Source organism: Saccopteryx bilineata, chromosome 4 (assembly GCF_036850765.1).
Source record: "Saccopteryx bilineata isolate mSacBil1 chromosome 4, mSacBil1_pri_phased_curated, whole genome shotgun sequence".
Classification (NCBI taxonomy): domain Eukaryota; kingdom Metazoa; phylum Chordata; class Mammalia; order Chiroptera; family Emballonuridae; genus Saccopteryx; species Saccopteryx bilineata.
The window spans coordinates 44,817,724-44,837,980 of NC_089493.1; the positions used below are offsets into that span (position 1 = coordinate 44,817,724).

The 20,257-nt window shown below is 39.5% G+C and overlaps 1 protein-coding gene across 8 annotated transcripts in view; it reads right to left on the bottom strand.

Moving 5' to 3' along the window:
• The window catches only part of FBXO34 (F-box protein 34), a 105,442-nt gene that overhangs the window by 20,242 nt on the left and 64,943 nt on the right, over nt 1-20,257 (bottom strand). Inside the window, exon 1 of one of the 8 annotated variants that reach the window (XM_066276039.1) lies at nt 17,430-17,545. The exons of the other annotated variants lie outside the window; for them this stretch is intronic. The gene's annotated coding sequence lies outside the window, so the exon portion shown is untranslated. Of the gene's footprint in view, nt 1-17,429; nt 17,546-20,257 lie in introns of those variants that run through there. 8 annotated transcript variants of the gene reach the window in all.

Consider the following 20,257-nt stretch of genomic DNA (forward strand, 5'->3'; position numbering starts at 1 on the left):
AATAAAAAACTGTAAAGTAATAAATCAATAAAGTATGAGACCAATAAGAATAGGAACTACTATTACTATGCCATGTCTAAATTTCGTGGGTCCTACCATCTCTTTCAGGTACTAGACTACTATGTAAAGCTATACACAATATTTTATCATTTCTCCCCAAAATGTATGGGCAAGGAGAAACAGTTAAGTTACCTTGAGATACTTTTTATTGTCACTCAAGTGCTACTTCATCATGACTGTATTCACTTGCTAGGGTGGTTTCAACAAAAAAGGAGATTAGAAGTCCAAGATCAAAGTGCCATCAAGTTTTGTTTTTTTCTGAGGCCTTTCCCCTTGGCTTGCAGGTAGCTGCCTTCTCTCTGTGCCCTCACTTGGTCTTTCCTCTGTACATGCATGCCCCTGGTATCCATCTTTTTTTTTTTTATTTATTTTTTTTACAGAGAGAGAGTCAGAGAGAGGGATAGAAAGGGACAGACAGGAATGGAAAGAGATGAGAAGCATCAATCATCAGTTTTTCGCTGCGACACCTTAGTTGTTCATTGATTGCTTTCTCATATGTGCCTTGACCGTGGGGCTACGGGAGACCGAGTAACCCCTTGCTTGAGCCAGAGACCCCTTGGGTCCAAGCTGGTGAGCTTTTTTTTTTTGGGGGGGGGGGCTCAAGCCAGATGAGCCCACGCTCAAGCCTGGGACCTCGGGGTCTCGAACCTGGGTCCTCTATATCCCAGTCCGACGCTCTATCCACTGCACCACCGCCCGGTCAGGCAGTATCCATCTTTTGTATTCAAATTTCCCCTTCCTCTAAGGCAGGGGTCCCCAAACTTTTTACACAGGGGGCCAGTTCACTGTCCCTCAGACCGTTGGAGGGCCGGACTATAAAAAAAACTATGAACAAATCCCTATGCACACTTCACATATCTTATTTTAAAATAAAAAAACAAAACGGGAACAAATACAATATTTAAAATAAAGAACAAGTAAATTTAAATCAACAAACTGACCAGTATTTCAATGGGAACTATGCTTCTCTCACTGACCACCAATGAAAGAGGTGCCCCTTCCAGAAGTGCGGTGGGGGCCAGATAAATGGCCTCAGGGGGCCACATGCGGCCCGCGGGCCGTAGTTTGGGGACCCCTGCTCTAAGGGCACCAGTTAGACTAGATTAGGGCCCACCCTCTCTCTATCCAAATTGAGTCACATTTCAAGGTACTGGGGGTTGGGGCTTCAATATATGAAGCAGGGAGGGGCACAGAGTTCAGCCCATAACAATGGGGTAAATGTAAGAACTCAAAAGTTAAAGTGATGTTTTAGATCACATAAGAGAAAACTAAAGCTATTCTGATTTGATCTCTATGTAATCCAAGTTGGCTCAAGAGAACAGTTCAACTGATTCAAGAGCTCGCTGCTCCAATAATAATAAACAGCTGGACAATCTTCTAACTTTCTGCAAAATATGTCTGGAAGGGGGAAAATGTTATTCCTATTAATTAAAATCTCCTTTATACAGCAAACAATAGTTATTAACCTTTTTTGCAGTCACCAAGCCATTTGAAATTCTGATGAAAGCAAATGAGGCTCTCCTGAGAAAAGGGCCTGTATCCACAAAGTTTGGCGTTACTGTTTCAGGAGATTCACAAACCACTTCCCTGAAGTTCATCACAGTCCATGGACTCAGGTTAAAGAGCACTGATTTAACAGACCACTTATTATCTAATTAAAAACTAAGGTCCAGCCTGACCAGTGGTGGCACAGTAGATAGGATGCTAAGGTCTCAGGTTCGAAAACCCAAGGTCACTGGCTTGAGCCTGGGCTCATTCAGTTTGACCACAGAGTCCCCAGCTTGGGCATGGGATCATCAGTGTGACCCCAAGGCTGCCCCTTAAAGCCCAAAGGTCGCTGGCTTAAGCAGCGAGTCACTGGCTCAGCTTGAGCCTCTACCCACTATCAAGGAACGTATGGAAAGCAATCAATGAACAACTAAAGTGACACAAACTATAAACAACAAAAAAAACCCACTAAGGGTAAAAAAAAATAGAACAAAACACTTGAAATTTATATCTTGAAAACACAGGGGAAAAACCCTAAAAACACAAAAAACAACAAAACATTTTTAAAAAGAAAAGAAAAATACAGGATATATGATAACCATGTTTACATTTAGCTACTTCCCAAAGGACTGGAAATAGCCAACGATCAACCAAATAATACCAGAATAAATTTTAATCCTACCAGTGAATATTAGATATGGAGAGAGGAGAAAAGAGAAGAATTATTATTTCATAAAAAAAGAGAAGAAATATTACTCCAGAAAACCTACTACAATTTGGCACAAAAATCTTAGAATAAAAAGAGAAAATAACAATAGGTAGAAATCCCTAGTAGGTTTATTATTTACTGGAAAAAAGATCCATTATTTTCTACATACCGAAGTCAAAGCCAACAAAGATAATGCTGTGTTGTAAAATTTTAAAACCTGGCTTGTAGTCTACTATCTCTACTCAAAAGGTATTCTCTGACTTTCCTCAAAAAGCAGCTCTGGACAGTGTCAAAGGAGAAACTGAAGTGGAATTCCACTGTTCTACCCAGGGAATTCTGGGGATATTTTCAGTAAGATGTAAGCTCTCAAAAAGGGAACCCCTCTCTGCTGTTTTACCACTGTTACCTAGAGCCTCACTCAAAAACATGTTTGTTGAATTTGAGTGAATGATGTATTCTAAGTGAAGCAGCCTGAACCTGGAGAACAGGTTAAAAATGTAACATCCATCTCTACTGTACCAGCACCTCAACTGGATCACTGTAGTCTTGTGTTGGATCTAACAAAGTACAGGGTGAGGCAAACGTAGCTTTACAGTTGTTCATATGGAAAGTAATAGAATAATTAATAAATACAAACACAAAAATAAACTGGTTTTTATACTGACAACTGTAAACCTACATTTGCCCCATCCTGTATTAGCACCAAGATGAAGCCCTAGAAAACACAACTGCAATTCACTAAAGAAATTAAGTATATTATCATTTTCTAAAGAGTTACCTAAAAAATAAATTGCTAAGAAAAAGAAAGGAAAACAACACTTGCTGAAGATCCATCTGGCAAACTGCGGAGAAACTTAAATTTTATCTCCTGATCTATCACTTTAATTTCTCTTCTATGTCCATTTGATAATCAAAAATCCAAGTTCATCTGGAAGGCAGACTCACAAAATCTCCCAAACAAAAGTGAAAATCAGGTTCATTCCATTGCAGATATATCTGAAGATTAAATTTGACCATACTTATTAGCACTGACTAACGAGCACTGAGCTTGGACAAGATCTGAAGAGTAAAGAGACAGTAAGAACACATGAGAAGCCCTGGCCAGTTGGCTCAGCAGTAGAGCATTGGCCCAGTGTGTGGAAGTCCCAGGTTCAATTCCTGGTCAGGGCACATAGGAGAAGCCACCACCTGCTTCTCTAGCCCCCCTTTCCCCTCCCACAGCCATGGCTTGAATGGTTTGAGCAAAGGTGGCCCTGGGCACTGAGGATGGTTCCACGAACTCAGCCTCAGGCGCTAAAACAGCTTGGTTGCCGAGCAATGGAGCTGTGGCCTGGCAGCTCTGGTAGGAGCTTGCCAGGTGGATCCTGGTTGGGCACAAGTAGGAGTCTCTTTCTGCCTCCCCGCCTCTCACGTAAGAAAGGGAGAGGAAAGGAAGGGGAAGGGGAAGGGGAAGGGGAAGGGGAAGGGGAAGGGGAAGGGGAAAGGGAAGGGGAAGGGGAAGGGGACGAGGAAGGGAAGAGGAAGGGAAGGGAAGGAGGGAGGAAAAAGAACACATGAGGGGGAGTCTGACCAGTGGTGGTACAGTGGATAGAACGTTGGTCTGGAATGCTGAGGATCCACGTTTGAAACCTCAAGGTTGCCAGCTTGAGCCCAAGGTCGCTGGCTTGAGCAAGGGGGTCACTGGTGTGACTTGAGACCCCTGGTCAAGGCACATATGAGAAGCAATCAAGAACAACTAAAAGTGCCACACTATGAGTTGATGCTTCTCATCTCCCTTTCCCACCTCCTCTCTCTAGCTTAAATAAAAAATAAATTAAAAAAAAAATTTTTAAAGAATACATGAGGGGAAAGAAGTCAGTTATCTGGGCACTTGAAGAAACTCTCCCCTATCACCCCACCACAGACATTCTCCCTGAGCTTCACTGAGCTGGTCAAACCCTAGGCTTTAGAACACTTTCTAGTGCTCTGGCTTCAGCTGCTTGCTTTAAATGAAATACCAATGGGATGACTGGTATCTCTCCTAAACAAATTAATTCTTTCCAGAAACAAAAATATTGTCATATTATAAATGTTAATAGAGAACTATTTGAAAGGTCCTCAAAGATACCAAGTGGGCACTAGACCCCTTTGGATAATACTCAAATGTAAAATGCATAAGTTATGCAATGGGGCTTACTGTAAACTAGAAAACTGAAAAGAAAAATCAGATTATTTTCTAAGCTCTCAATAATTTTATTTTTAAAAATGCATAATTTTGAAACCAAGATCTTCAATAAGTAACACCAAAGCTAACTGTACTAAGACGTATTTTAGACTTTATTACTTCCAACTCCAAATTAAGCCTGGAACTGATTTTTAGAAAATCAAGCACATTAGCTCATTTTAAAAAATAATGATTTATATAACCAAGCAAGACTTTAAAACAACATTTTATAATATTATACAAGTAGGGAAGTTACATACTAATTAGACTGAATATTTATCCCTAATTAGTATTTCTAGCTGGGAAATATAACCACTGAGAGTCAGTAAACACTCTCAGACAACTTCCTAACTAGACGAACTAACTGTATAGGGTCTCCAGTCATTCTGCAGTAATCAACTACCCAATACAGCATATTGAACATCTTAACACCAAATCATGTACTATATTTTAATCACTGCTACAAAGTCATACAGGAAAAAAATATTAATTTTATTAATTTCTTTTTTATTTTAATTTTTTTTAAGTGAGAAGAAGGGAGATAGAGAGATAGAATCCAGCATGTACCCTGACTGGGATTCACCTAGCAACTCCTGTCTGGGGCTGGTGCTCAAACCAACTGAGCCACTGGTTGCAGGAGAGGAAGAGAGAGACAAGGGAGAGAGGGAGGGGAAGAGAAGCAGATGGTCACTTCTCCTGTGTGCCCTGACCAGGAATGGAAGCAGGGATGTTCGCATGCTGGGCTGATGTTCTATCCACTGAGCAAACCGTCCAGGGCAAGAATACAAATTCAAAATAAAATAACTTAAAGCCATTAAATGACTTAAACAAAATTTTATTTCCTAGTAGGTTTCTTTCCTTTAAAAAATTTTTTTAATTATGGATTTTAGCAGGGGAGAGGGAGGGAGAGAGAGAGAAACAGGAACACTGAGCTGCTCCTGTATGTGCACTAACAGGGGATCAAACCAGCAACCTTTGTGCTTCGGGACCAACCAACCGAGCTATCCAGTCAAGGCTCCCAATAGGTTCTGGTTCAAAAATAAGTGGCCAGAATGACAGAAATAGATACAACGATTTAATAACTTTCAGTTAATTAACAGATCTAGGCACTGATCATCGGTAGCTGCTAACATCACAAAACTATAACATAAACAGATACTATGTGTTTCTGATAGGGGGGATAAAGGCACTTAAAAAATTGATCCTCATTTGGTCAATCCTTGGTCACTTACCAATTTATAGGAAACACAAGAGAGAAATAAGTTGAACACCTAAAGATTACAAAACAGCAAAATCTAGATTGGGGGAAAACTATAGAACAATATAAGGCTAGTTTCCTCAAGCAAATTCCAAAAGAAACAGAGGGACAGAGAGAGGAACCTATACATTAAAAGAGACTTAAAGCAAATATATGGATCCTGAATCAAGCAGATATGTCAAAATTAGTATCTGTGTATACATATATGTATGACTTTTTAAATTCTCATCTCTAAGACATACATTCTAAAATCTTTTCAGATTAAATTAAACGATATCTAAGATTTGCTTCAAAACAATACAGAAGAGAAGACATGGTTGGGAGTACAGACCATGGCCATGAAACTGGGTAATGGCTATGTGGGAGTTTATCACTCTACTATTTCTGATTTTTGTACATAAGTAAAATTTTCCATAATTACTGGTTAAAAAAAGAGATTATATGGAAACAGTTGGAAAACACTGGATGAATGAACCCAGAAATGTCCATTATCACACACAGTGTGGAGCTGCATACCATCTGATTTGGATGGAGTAGAGAAGCTGAGGTGAAAATTCAGTGGTTCCCTGGGCAGGGCTGCTTTGCAGGGCTCATTGTAAGTCCCTCCCCACCAAGCCACAGGCTGTCTGATGCATCCACTCCTTCCTGGTTCAGACACAGGGCACCAACCAACATAAATTCTTACCCTACTTAATTCACACCCATGACTGAAAACTGAGCAGGAAATAAATCAGAAAGCAAGAGGAAGATATAAAGAAATAAAATGGAGACAAACAAACAGGCAAATTAAAAAAGAAAGAAAACTGAAAGCCAACAGTGGTCAAGACCAATCAATCCATTTCTTAATTAAACATAAGGCTTTTGGCCTGATCAGGTGGTGCCACAGTGGATAGAGCATCAGACTGGGATGCAGGGAACCCAGGTTCGAAACCCCGAGGTCACTGGCTCACGTTTGGGCTCATCAGCTTGAGCATGGGGTTGCTGGCTTGAGCATGGGATCATGGACATGACCCTATGGTCACTGGCTTGAGCCCAAAGATCACTGGCTTGAAGCCCAAGATCGCTGGCTTGAGCAAGGGGTCACTTGTTCTGCTGTAGATCCCTGGTCAAGACACATATGAGAAAGCAATCAATGAACAACTAAGGAGCTACAATGAAGAACTGATGCTTCTCATCTCTCTCCCTTCCTGCCTGTCTGTCCCTATCTGTCCCTCTCTCTTTCTGTCACACACACAAAAAAGCTTTTAATCCTTCACTCTGCAATGTAAATCAGCAGTCTAATAAATATCTTAATCTGCCTTGAATAATTGCATTTAACTTTCACAATGTTAAGTGTAAATTAAACATTTAAATAAATTCATAGGAAATTTTGTATTTAAAGGTATCTCACTGTAGCCTGACCAGGCGGTAGCGCAGTGGATAGAGCGTCGGATTGGGATGCAGAGGACCCAGGTTCAAGACCCTGAGGTTGCCAGCTTGAGCGTGGGCTCATCTGGTTTGAGCAAAGCTCACCAGCTTGGACCCAAGGTAGGTCGCTGGCTCAAGCAAGGGGTTACTCGGTCTGCTGAAGGCCCATGGTCAAGGCACATATGAGAAAGCATCAATGAACAACTAAGGTGTCACAACGAAAATCTGATGATTGATGCTTCTCATCTCTCTCTGTTCCTGTCTGTCCCTCTCTCTGACTGTCTCTGTAAAAAATTAAAAAAAAAAGGTATCTCACTGTAAAAATTTTTATAACAAGTCACTCCCACATTCATTCATAGGAAAGGAAAAAATGACAGTATCAATTAGTACTATTAATAATAAAGTAACCATTTTTAGCTACTGAGCACTTAAGCTGTACACTGGTATAAAAAGCTCCATTATGGCTGACCAGGCAGTGGCGCAGTGGATAGTGTTGGACTGGGACGCGGAGGGCCCATGGTCAAAACCTCGAGGTTGCTGGCTTGAGCACAGGTTCATTTGGTTTGAGCAAGGCTCACCAGCTTAAATCCAAGGTTGCTGGCTTGAGCAAGGGGTTACTCCGACTGCTGTAGCCCCCTGGTCAGGGCACATTATGAGAAAGCAATCAATGAACAACAACTAAGGTGCTGCAATGAAGAATTGATGCTTCTCATCTCCTTCCTGTCTTTCTGTCCCTATCTGTCCCTCTGTCTCTCTGTCTTTGTCACACAAAAAAAGAGCTTCATTATGTATGTATATGTATTAACTAATTTCACCTTCAGGACAACTCTATAAGACAGATATTATTCCCATTTCACAAATGTGAAAACTGACTAATTAAAATATAATACATAATTTTATTGAAAAATATATATTTAATATATATTTTATAATACAAACTCTAAATATATTTATTAGATACTTGTATATATTTAGTAAATATATTTGTGAACATAAATACATATTTAATGACAATTTAATAAATAATATTTTAATTTAATGATTGTATATACAAGTGACAGTTCATCTTAGAACACTAAGTGCTGGGTCATTTTTTTAAACATGCTTTACAGTATTTTAAATAAAGCCATGAGTGTGTGTAGACACATACATTTATATAACAAAGGGTTGATAATGAGAAGAGTCAAATGATTTGCCTAAAAGTCACGAAATCAGGCCTACAGAGGTCCCTAATTACAAGCAGAGTATATCTGTGATTGTATTTTCTAAACCCTCAAGTCGCCGTGGTTCTCAATTCTTTAAAAAGAAAATTAAAGTGACGTCACGGAAATGGCGCCGTGAGCAGCGCGTCCAACAGCTCTCCCCTAAATCACAACAAATTTATCAACTAGAAACAGAAAAATTTATCCTCGGAGCATTCCGGAGTTCCACACAAACTGATAGCGAAAGGACTGTTATCACTTGAATCTGAGAGACAAGGGTGTGGAGGAATCTACCACAGGGACGTTCTTTCAAACCGCAAGGAAGTGCGCCTGTGGTGAGTCAGCCCATATACTTGGGAACCGCGAGCCGCCGCGAGCGGCCGACAGGAGCCGCCACCGCGAGCCGCCGCCACGAGCGCGCCCGGTCCGGTTGAGCACCGCTGACGTTCCCAGCGGCCCGCACACAGCAAGTGGGGGTCGCCGGCCACCGGTGCCCGGAGCGCCTCATTCGCGCGCGTGCCTTGGGCATTCCACGCGCCCAGGGCGCCCTGCTGGCCCGCACACCCAGGGGGCTCCATTATCCTGCGCCTGGTGCGGTCCAGCCGCCAGCGGCGGGGCGAGCGGGAGAGGCTTGGGAGATTCTCTCCATGGGCGGGGCACCTCACCCAGCCATTCAAGCTAACAATCAAGCGTTGGGGGAGGGGCGCGCGCAGGCAGCCTAAAATACCTTCGGAAGCACAGCTGCAACCCAATCACTGAAATTAGCTTAACCCATGAAATCTGCGCACCCTCGGTTCTAATTGATAAGATCTCTCTCAATTCAGCGTTCCAAGACAAGAGGCGTGATATTTTTTAGTGCCTCTCGCTAAAGGGGCGGGGGCAACTTCTGATTAATAGAGCCTCCATATTTAGGGATAAACGCTAACAAGAAGGACTTGGCAGATAATAAGATCTATACTACACTAGTCGTAAGCAGAGACTAGTGCCTCTTCTTCCCTGCAAAAACAGGCTACAAAGTGTGGAAAGCCTGGGTTGAGAGGTCCAACTAAAAGGCGCTGAACAGTCACCTTGACAACAATTGACTCCCACCCCCGCCTGATTACACTGGAGGCCCTGACTGTCAGAGCCTTTCCCAAAGCCTTGCACTGAGTGGGGATTTCCCAGCTCTTTGAGCCTCTTACTCCCCAGGCAGAAGCAGTTGCAGCCTTATAGCTGGATCACCAGGCTGCTAATTCAGAAAGGGGGGACTAGGAGAGAGAATCCAGGAAAGCAAACTCTCTCATCGTTGGACCCTGCAAACGCCAACAAGCCTTTACTTCCAGCAAGACTAAAGCCAATTATATGACATTGCCATAGAATCCCATCAACTGCAAATCCCTACCTAAGAGTGACACAGGGGCAGAGCCTGGGGTACAGAGTCACCGACCAGGAAGAGGGAGAGAAAAGAAAAAGGAAGAAGTTAACCTCTCAAAATCAAGAAAAACCCACAGACTTTACAACTTGATCCACTATTTTTTGTTGTTGCTGTTGTTGTTGTTGTTGTTTGTTTCTTCTATCTTTTTGCCTTTATTTCCTCCACCTCGGTCCTTCTATTCTCTGCCCATCTTATGCTTCCCCTTTCTTGAACTACATTACCCATGAGTGTTGCATTTTATTTTTCTTCTTCATCCTCACCCTCCTTTAAGGTTATACTCCAAAACACTTAACTCTCACTCTCTCCTCTTTTTTTTTTTTTTTTGTCTTGCTTTATTTTGTTTTTTTCTCTTCCTATTTTATTTCTTCCTTCGTTTTTCTCTTTTTCTTATTTTTTCCTTTCTATTCGTTTTTTCTTTTCACATTTTACTTTCCTCCCATATAATCCTCAATCACGGACAAATTAGTTAATTTGGGACTCAAGGCTTTTTTTTGGCTTTATTTCTCTTTTTTGCTTTTGTTTTTATTTTTTTTTCTTGTTTGTTTATTTTTGTGGCATTTTGGGTCCTCCCAACCCAAGGTCTCCATTGTATTTAGTCTTCGCTCCACTTAATACAACAGATTTTTACTTATTATTTTTATTTTTTCTTCTTTATTATTCTTTTTTGGTCCTTTTTTCTGGTTCCCTCTTATCCCTCTCATTATATCTCTTAGTTGACCATCACATACAAGCAAATCATCTTATGCTTGTCTAAGATTTTCTTCCCTTTTTTTTTTTTTTTTTTTTTGCATTTAGTAGGTCCCTACTCCCTTTTTTTTGCCCCTTGAACTCTTCACCCCAAATCAGGCCCTCCATTATAGGCACGATATTTCCCTGAGGAGGGGAGAGGAGGGAAAGAGAAGAGAGAAAAAAAGGGGGAAATAATAAATTATTACTGTTTTTTTTTGTGGGGTGTTTTACCTTTTTTTTTTTTTTTTTTTTTTTTTACTTTTTACTCTTTATTAATTCTAATTAGTGCTATCAATAAGACCACCCTCAGATGCCGATAAGAAAGAGGAAATCGAATATTATGGATACAAAAGAAAGAGAGGTAACACAAATAGATGTGGAAAAATCTATGGAGAAAAGACTTAACATATTGGAAGCCTTGGAGCTAAATGACAGAGAATTTAAAACAGAAATCTTAAAAATACTCAGAGATATACAAGAAAACACAGAAAGGCAATATAGGGAGATCAGAAAACAACTCAATGAACACAAAGAATATATTACCAAGGAAATTGAAACTATAAAAACAAATCAAACAGAAATGAAAAACTCAATTCACGAGCTGAAAAACGAGGTAACAAGCTTAGCTAACAGAACAGCCCAGATTGAAGATAGGATTAGTGAAATAGAAGACAAACAACTTGAGGCACAACAGAGAGAAGAAGAAAGAGACTCAAAAATAATAAAAAACGAGAAAGCCCTACAGGAATTGTCTGACTCCATCAGAAAGAATAACATAAGAATAATAGGTATATCAGAGGGAGAAGAGAAAGAAAATGGAATGGAGAATATACTCAAACAAATAATAGACGAGAACTTCCCAAGCCTGTGGAAGGAACTAAAGCCTCAAATTCAAGAAGCAAACAGAACACCAAGTTTTCTTAACCCCAACAAACCCACTCCAAGGCACATCATAATAAAGATGACACAAACCAATGACAAAGAAAAAATTCTCAAGGCAGCCAGGGAAAAGAAGAGTACAACATATAAAGGAAGGCCTATTAGATTATCATCAGATTTCTCAGCAGAAACTCTACAAGCTAGAAGAGAGTGGACCCCAATATTTAAAGCCCTGAAAGAGAGGAACTTTCAGCCAAGAATACTATACCCATCAAAGCTATCCTTCAAGTATGAAGGAGATATAAAAACATTCACAAATACAGAAAAGATGAGAGAATTTATCAACAGAAAGCCCCCACTCCAGGAAATACTAAAGGGGGTTTTCCAACCAGATTCAAAGAACAAAAGAAAACAACACCACAAGTAACAGCTCCACCAAGAACACAATAAAACCAAACTTAAACTGTGACAACAAAGGAAAAAAAGGGGGGAGAGGATGGAGATTAACAGGAGCAAAGGACAATGAAGTGCAGAAATACTCATAAGATAGGGTACTACAATGAATATGGTAGGTACCCTTTTCATTACTTAATGGTAACCACCCTTAAAAAAACCACCACAAAAACACTTGACTTAAAAAAGGTAGCAACAGAGGAAAGAAGTATGGAACACAAACAAACAAAAACAAATGATAGAAAAACAAAAAAGAAGAATCAAACTAGATACAAAACTAACAGAAAGCAATTTATAAAATGGCAGTAGGGAACCCTCAAGTGTCAATAATTACACTAAATGTAAATGGATTAAACTTACCAATAAAAAGACACAGAGTAGCAGAATGGATTAAAAAAGAAAATCCAACTATATGCTGCCTACAAGAAACACATCTAAGCAACAAGGATAAAAACAAATTCAAAGTGAAAGGCTGGAAAACAATACTCCAAGCAAACAACACCCAAAAAAAAGCAGGCGTAGCAATACTCATATCTAATAATGCTGACTACAAGACAGAAAAAGTACTCAGAGACAAAAATGGTCATTTCATAATGATTAAGGGGAAGTTGAATCAAGAAGACATAACAATCCTTAATATATATGCACCAAACCAAGGAGCACCAAAATATATAAGACAGCTACTTATTGACCTTAAAACAAAACTAACAAAAATACAATCATACTTGGAGACCTCAATACACCGCTGACGGCTCTAGATCGGTCATCCAAACAGAGAATCAATAAAGATATAGTGGCCTTAAACGAAATACTAGAACACCTGGATATGATAGACATCTACAGGACACTTCATCCCAAAGCGACAGAGTATACATTTTTCTCTAGTGTACATGGAACATTCTCAAGAATTGACCATATGTTGGGCCACAAAGACAATATCAGCAAATTTAGAAAAATTGAAATTGTACCAAGCATATTTTCTGATCATAAAGCCTTGAAACTAGAATTCAACTGCAAAAAAGAGGGGGGAAAACCCACAAAAATGTGGAAACTAAACAACATACTTCTAAAAAATGAATGGGTCAAAGAAGAAATAAGCGCAGAAATCAAAAGATATATACAGACAAATGAAAATGAAAATACAACGTATCAGAATCTCTGGGATGCAGCAAAAGCAGTAATAAGAGGAAAGTTCATATCACTTCAGGCCTATATGAACAAACAAGAGAGAGCCGAAGTAAACCACTTAACTTCACACCTTAAGGAACTAGAAAAAGAAGAACAAAGACAACCCAAAACCAGCCGAAGAAAGGAGATAATAAAATCAGAGCAGAAATAAATGAAATAGAGAACAGAAAAACTATAGAAAAAATCAATAAAACAAGGAGCTGGTTCTTTGAAAAGATCAACAAAATTGACAAACCCTTGGCAAGACTCACCAAGGAAAAAAGATACAGGACTCAAATAAATAAAATCCAAAATGAAAGAGGAGAGATCACCACAGACATCATAGAAATACAAAGAATTATTGTAGAATACTATGAAAAATTATATGCCACCAAATACAACAATCTAGAAGAAATGGATAAATTCCTAGAACAATACAACCTTCCTAGACTGAGTCATGAAGAAGCAGAAAGCCTAAACAGACCAATCAGCAGGGAGGAAATAGAAAAAACTATTAAAAATCTCCCCAAAAATAAAAGTCCAGGCCCAGATGGTTATACTAGTGAATTCTATCAAACATTCAAAGAAGACTTGGTTCCTATTCTACTCAAAGCCTTCCAAAAAATTGAAGAAGAAGCAATACTTCCAAACACATTTTATGAGGCCAACATAACCCTCATACCAAAACCTGGCAAGGATGGCACAAAGAAGGAAAACTACAGACCAATATCTCTAATGAATACAGATGTTAAAATACTAAACAAAATACTGGCAAACCGAATACAACAACATATTAAAAAAATAATACATCATGATCAAGTGGGATTCATCCCAGAATCTCAAGGATGGTTCAACATACGCAAAACGGTTAACGTAATACACCATATCAACAAAACAAAGAACAAAAACCACATGATCTTATCAATAGATGCAGAAAAGGCTTTTGATAAAATACAACACAATTTTATGTTTAAGACTCTCAACAAAATGGGTATAGAAGGAAAATATCTCAACATGATAAAGGCCATATATGATAAACCATCAGCCAACATCCTATTAAACGGCATAAAACTGAGGACTTTCTACCTTAAATCAGGAACAAGACAGGGTTGTCCACTCTCTCCACTCTTATTCAACGTGGTGCTAGAAGTTCTGGCCAGAGCAATCAGACAAGACAAAGAAATAAAAGGCATCCATATCGGAAAAGAAGAAGTAAAGCTATCACTTTTTGCTGATGATATGATCCTATACATCGAAAACCCGAAGGACTCCACAAAAAGATTATTAGAAACAATAAACCAATACAGTAAGGTCGCAGGATACAAAATTAACATACAAAAGTCCATAGCCTTTCTATATGCCAACAATGAAATATTAGAAAACGAACTCAAAAAAATAATCCCCTTCACGATTGCAACAAAAAAAATAAAATACCTAGGAATAAACATAACAAAGAACGTAAAGGACCTATATAATGAAAATTACAAAGCATTGTTAAGGGAAATCGAAAAAGATACAATGAGATGGAAAAATATTCCTTGTTCTTGGATAGGAAGAATAAATATAATCAAAATGGCCATATTACCCAAAGCAATATACAAATTTAATGCAATTCCCATCAAAATCCCTATGAGATTTTTTAAAGAAATGGAACAAAAAATCATCAGATTTATATGGAACTATAAAAAACCCCAAATAGCCAAAACAATCCTAAGGAAAAAGAATGAAGCTGGGGGCATTACAATACCTGACTTTAAACTATATTATAGGGCCACGATAATCAAAACAGCATGGTATTGGCAGAAAAATAGACACTCAGACCAATGGAACAGAATAGAAAGCCCAGAAATAAAACCACATATATATGGTCAAATAATCTTTGATAAAGGGGCCAACAACACACAATGGAGAAAAGAAAGCCTCTTCAACAAATGGTGTTGGGAAAACTGGAAAGCCACATGCAAAAGAATGAAACTCGACTACAGCCTGTCCCCGTGTACTAAAATTAATTCAAAATGGATCAAAGACCTAAATATAAGACCTGAAACAATAAAGTACATAGAAGAAGACATAGGTACTAAAATCATGGACCTGGGTTTTAAAGAACATTTTATGAACTTGACTCCAATGGCAAGAGAAGTGAAGGCAAAGATAAATGAATGGGACTACATCAGAATTAAAAGTTTTTGCTCAGCAAGAGAAACTGATATCAAAATAAACAGACAGCCAACTATATGGGAACTGATATTTTCAAACGACAGCTCAGATAAGGGCCTAATATCCAAAATTTACAAAGAACTCATAAAACTCAACAACAAACAAACAAGCAATCCAATAAAAAAATGGGAAGAGGACATGAACAGACACTTCTCCCAGGAAGAGATACAAATGGCCAACAGATATATGAAAAGATGCTCAGCTTCATTAGTTATTAGAGAAATGCAAATCAAAACTACAATGAGATACCACCTCACTCCTGTTAGATTAGCTATTATCAACAAGACGGGTAATAGCAAATGTTGGAGAGGCTGTGGAGAAAAAGGAACCCTCATTCACTGTTGGTGGGACTGTAAAGTAGTACAACCATTATGGAGGAAAGTATGGTGGTTCCTCAAAAAACTGAAAATAGAACTACCTTATGACCCAGCAATCCCTCTACTGGGTATATACCCCAAAACCTCAGAAACATTGATACGTGAAGACACATGTAGCCCCATGTTCATTGCAGCACTGTTCACAGTGGCCAAGACATGGAAACAACCAAAAAGCCCTTCAATAGAAGACTGGATAAAGAAGATGTGGCACATATACACTATGGAATACTACTCAGCCATAAGAAATGATGACATTAGATCATTTACAGCAAAATGGTGGGATCTTGATAACATTATAAGGAGTGAAATAAGTAAATCAGAAAAAAACAAGAACTACATGATTCCATACATTGGTGGAACATAAAAATGAGACTAAGAGACATGGACAAGAGTGTGGTGGTTACCAAGGGTGGGGGGGGAGGGAGGACATGGGAGGGAGGGAGGGAGAGAGTTAGGGGGAGGGGGAGGGGCACAGAGAACTTGATGGAGGGTGACAGAGGACAATCTGACTTTGGGCGAGGGGTTTGCAACATAATTTGATGACAAAATAACCTAGACATGTTTTCTTTGAATATATGTACCCTGATTTATTAATGTCATCCCATTACCATTAATAAAAATTTATTTAAAAAAAAAAAAAAAGAAAGAAAATTAAGTCATAAACTGAAGTCAACTCAAGTTTACTTTAGTAGAAATGTTTCTCTTTGCCCAGGAAATGGTTAAAGGAGCAAAAATAACTGAACATACACAGGTCCAAGGTGAACAAAACGCTGAAAGGAAAGTATTACATACCATTAACTCCTGAAAAGCAGGAGTCCTGTCTGATATTTTATAAATTCCCCCACAAGATCAAGCATAGAACACTTTACATAAAGGGAGCTCCGTGAAAAGTAAATGCGAGGAACTATTCTATAGTAGCATCCTAGTTTCTTAATTTCTTACATCTCCCTCAATCTGGCTTCCAAAGAAAGGGGGAAATGCTAAGAATCCTTTTGCCTAAAAACCTGCCCTTCTTTGTCACCGTGTCTCTAACGGAGCTACCTAATTTGCTGGGTGGGAAACCCAGTTTGACAAGACAACCAGAGTCCTCTGGAGAACACTGCATATGCTCAGTTCTCCAAATCCCACCCTACCTCCCACAAGGAAGTCTGTTCTACCACATGACTTCCTTATTTCTCTACAAAGCCTCAAAACCCAACATCCTCTCAGGCATCAACGGTTGTTAACCTAGCACTGAATTTTCAGCTTTTTTCATCTCATGGCCTGTATAAACTAATCACTGAAATTCTGCAGCACACCAAAAAATTTATATTTTGCTGATCTGACCAAAAAAAAAAAGGTGTAATATTGATTTCTTCACACCAGACAGCTATTGTGTTGGCTGTCTTTTTTTTTTTTATTTGACAATCTAAGAGAAAAGAGGCTGTGCCCCTGACTAAATAGGTACTGTATGTTTTAAAAATTCTTGTGACACACTGGTTGAAAATTGCTGACCTAGCATACTTCCCAACCTTTTTTTGAACCCTGGAGCTTTTTCAGAATCTGAGAAAGGTCTGAGTTCTCTGTCCCAGAAAAATATCAGAGTACACACATAAACAATTTTGCAGAGAATTTGGGGGAAATCTCGGAGTACTTCCTCCTTCTATTTTCCCCTTCACTTTGACAGTGGCCAATCTCACTTTTTTCTCTACCTGTTAACATCTTTATCATTCTTTACCCACTAGAATGACTGAAACTGCTTTCCCAACTAGGACCCACCCTGCCCAGGTCTCACCCACTGCCCCAGCCCCATCCATCAATATCACAGAATGGATACTACATGCCTCCTCTGAAGTCCCAGAACTGTGCCTCTGTTCAAACACTTACCATGGTCTTCCTGTCTTCATCTCCCCTACCACACAGCAAACCCCTAAAAGGTATGAATAATCTTACTTCTTTCTGTATCTCTCGTAGAGCATGCAGCACAGTGCCTGGTACATAGCAAGCGTTCATTAGAGTAAAATCAATGTCAAACCTAAGGACTTAAAAGAAACCAGCCAATCAGCAAGAATCTCTTAAGTGGAACATCGTGAGTGTCTAATCAATACTTGGGCAGCCCAGGAAGCTGACGCAATTAAACAACTCCACCCACCCTCGCTTCCTTGTCTAGCACCCTGCACTCTCAGAGAGGGGAGGTGAAGACACAGAGGACACTCTCCAGACCATGGTCACCTCTAATCTTGTTTACTTTTCTGCAGCAAAAAGTAGTTTGGCTTGAGTAATAGCTTTTTCCCAGCACTTTAGTTACCTAAATCATTACAATGCAATATCAGATTTTAAAGAAAATCCCACTCACCAGCCATGTACAAACAAACACTTCCATAACAAAGTTATTTAACTAAATACTGTCAGTTTAACTAGAGTAAAAACAACGTTCATGTTGCTTAATAACCTCTGGACAGAACAGTCCACATATGCAGCCATTCAGCTATGAGTCAGGCAGCTTCCCTCTCATTCTCAAAGCCCCAAACCACATTTTTTAAATACTAAAATTCACAGACACTAGTCCCAAAAAGAAACACCATAAAGTCTCCCCATGATTCTTTACTATATTAAATACAGCTGTCTAGGGTCATGTTTACAAAGATTAAAAAAAAAAAAAAGCACCACCACAATTTCTGATAAACAGACTCCTACACACCCAAACTAGAAAGGACAAGCACACCCAGTTTAAAGATACTTCAATCCTTAAGGGTTATGAAAACAAACTATGTCCTGTTATCAAATTTTGGTTATTCCTGCAAATTTTCTACACATGTTAAATTTTATTATGAAATGATAGTGCTTCATTAATTCAACAGAAAATTGTAACTACCGTGGCTCTAAATTAATTATAAAGTATGCAGAGTTCACACCCAGAACCCTTAGGTTCTTCCACTATTAATAAACTAAACCACAAAGGACAGAACCTGATACCCAAGATCAGGTTTCAGTACAAGGTTATTTAACAGATGGCAAAACTATAATATACCAAACTGCAAAGCCAAACATGGTAACAGAAATTATAAACTCCCTCACCCAAAATTTCTAATCATAAGCCTATTCCTCTCTTTCCTACTTTCAATCTTAGAGAAAAAGACTATTAGCACAAATAAAGTAATAGTAATCAAAATGTACAAAATGCTGGAATTTGCGAGTAGTGGATCCTCCTCTTTCATCCCATCCTCAAAGGAAGAAGATTCTGCTCCCTAGGTAGGGTGGCTTTTAGCTAACAAATCACAGCTCGGTGGACTATAGCTTCCCTAACCACAATAGCACCTGAGCTGTAAAGGAATGTTTTGTATCTATAAAGTACTTTCACAAACATCTAATTTGGCCCTCTTTCTGTTCCAAAACTCAGTTGCATCTTGGGCTTTTGTACCAGCTGCTACTTCTTTCTCCCCAGTCTCTGAATGCCTGTCCCCTTGTGGTCCTCATGTCACCACAAATCTCTTATCCCTTAACGTTTTGTACCTCACATTCTGCAATCATTGTGCTGAAAAGGAGAGAAAAACTCAGAAGCTGAAATTTGCTCAATATCACAGTAATGATGTAGCCACTGTTTCAAACACTGACATTTTCTGACACACTAAAAATTCAAAACACAACACATTTTAAGTTATAAAAGATTTAAATAAAGATATACCAGCCCTGGCCGATTGGCTCAGGGTAGAGCTTCAGCCGGCGTGTGGAGGTCCCGGGTTCGATTCCCCGTCAGGGCACATAGTAGAAGCACCCATCTGCTTCTCCACTTTTCCCCTTCTCCTTCCTCTCTCTCTACCCCTCCCACAGCCAAGGATCCATTGGAGCAAAGTTGGCCTGGGTGCTGAGGACAGCTCCATGGCCTCTGCCTCAGGTGCTAGAATGGCTCTGGCAGAAACGGAGCAACACCCCAGATGGGCAGAGAATCGTCCCCTGGTGGGCATGCCAGGTGGATCCCGGTTGGGCACATGCAGGAGTCAGTCTGTCTGTCTGACTGCCTTCCTGCTTCTAACTTTGGAAACACACACACACACACACACACACCAAGCTCTCCCCATGAGACATGTTTGCAATATGTCTCATTTCAGGAACTAACTTCTATTTATGTAGACCCTCCCCTAAGAAAAACTTAAAAGAGGTTGAAACAACATAGGGAAAAGAGGAACACCCAGAAACTAGGTTTCAAATCAGTAGGCTATTCTTGAGGTCACTTCACTATTCGCAATGAGGATACAATATTTACTAAGTTTTCAGTACTAAAACTAAATCTGGATGGAAAGAGAAAAGTGATATCTTGGCTATCTTATGCCATTCAGCTCTAAATTTCCTGCATGGTTACCGGAAACACACAAATCAAAACTACAAGTAAATGCTCGTCACAGGCTTTCATATGGAAAGATGGGGAAGTGGAAGAAGGAATATCAGCAGAGGAACAAGAAACAGGAAATTCAAATGAGAAGAAAGTTACCTTTGACCCTAATATGAAAACAAAAGCTAGCCATAAGGCAAAGAAAAACAACATTGCCTTGGCCAGTGGCGCAGTGGATAGAGTACAGGCTGAATCCCCAGGTTCACCAGCTTGACTCACCCCTCCCAGGGCTCCAGCTGAAGACCCAGCCCGGGTACGTAAGAGAAGAAATGGCACAACTAAGTGGAGCGAGTTGATGTTTCTCTCTCTCAATCCTCTTTCCCCT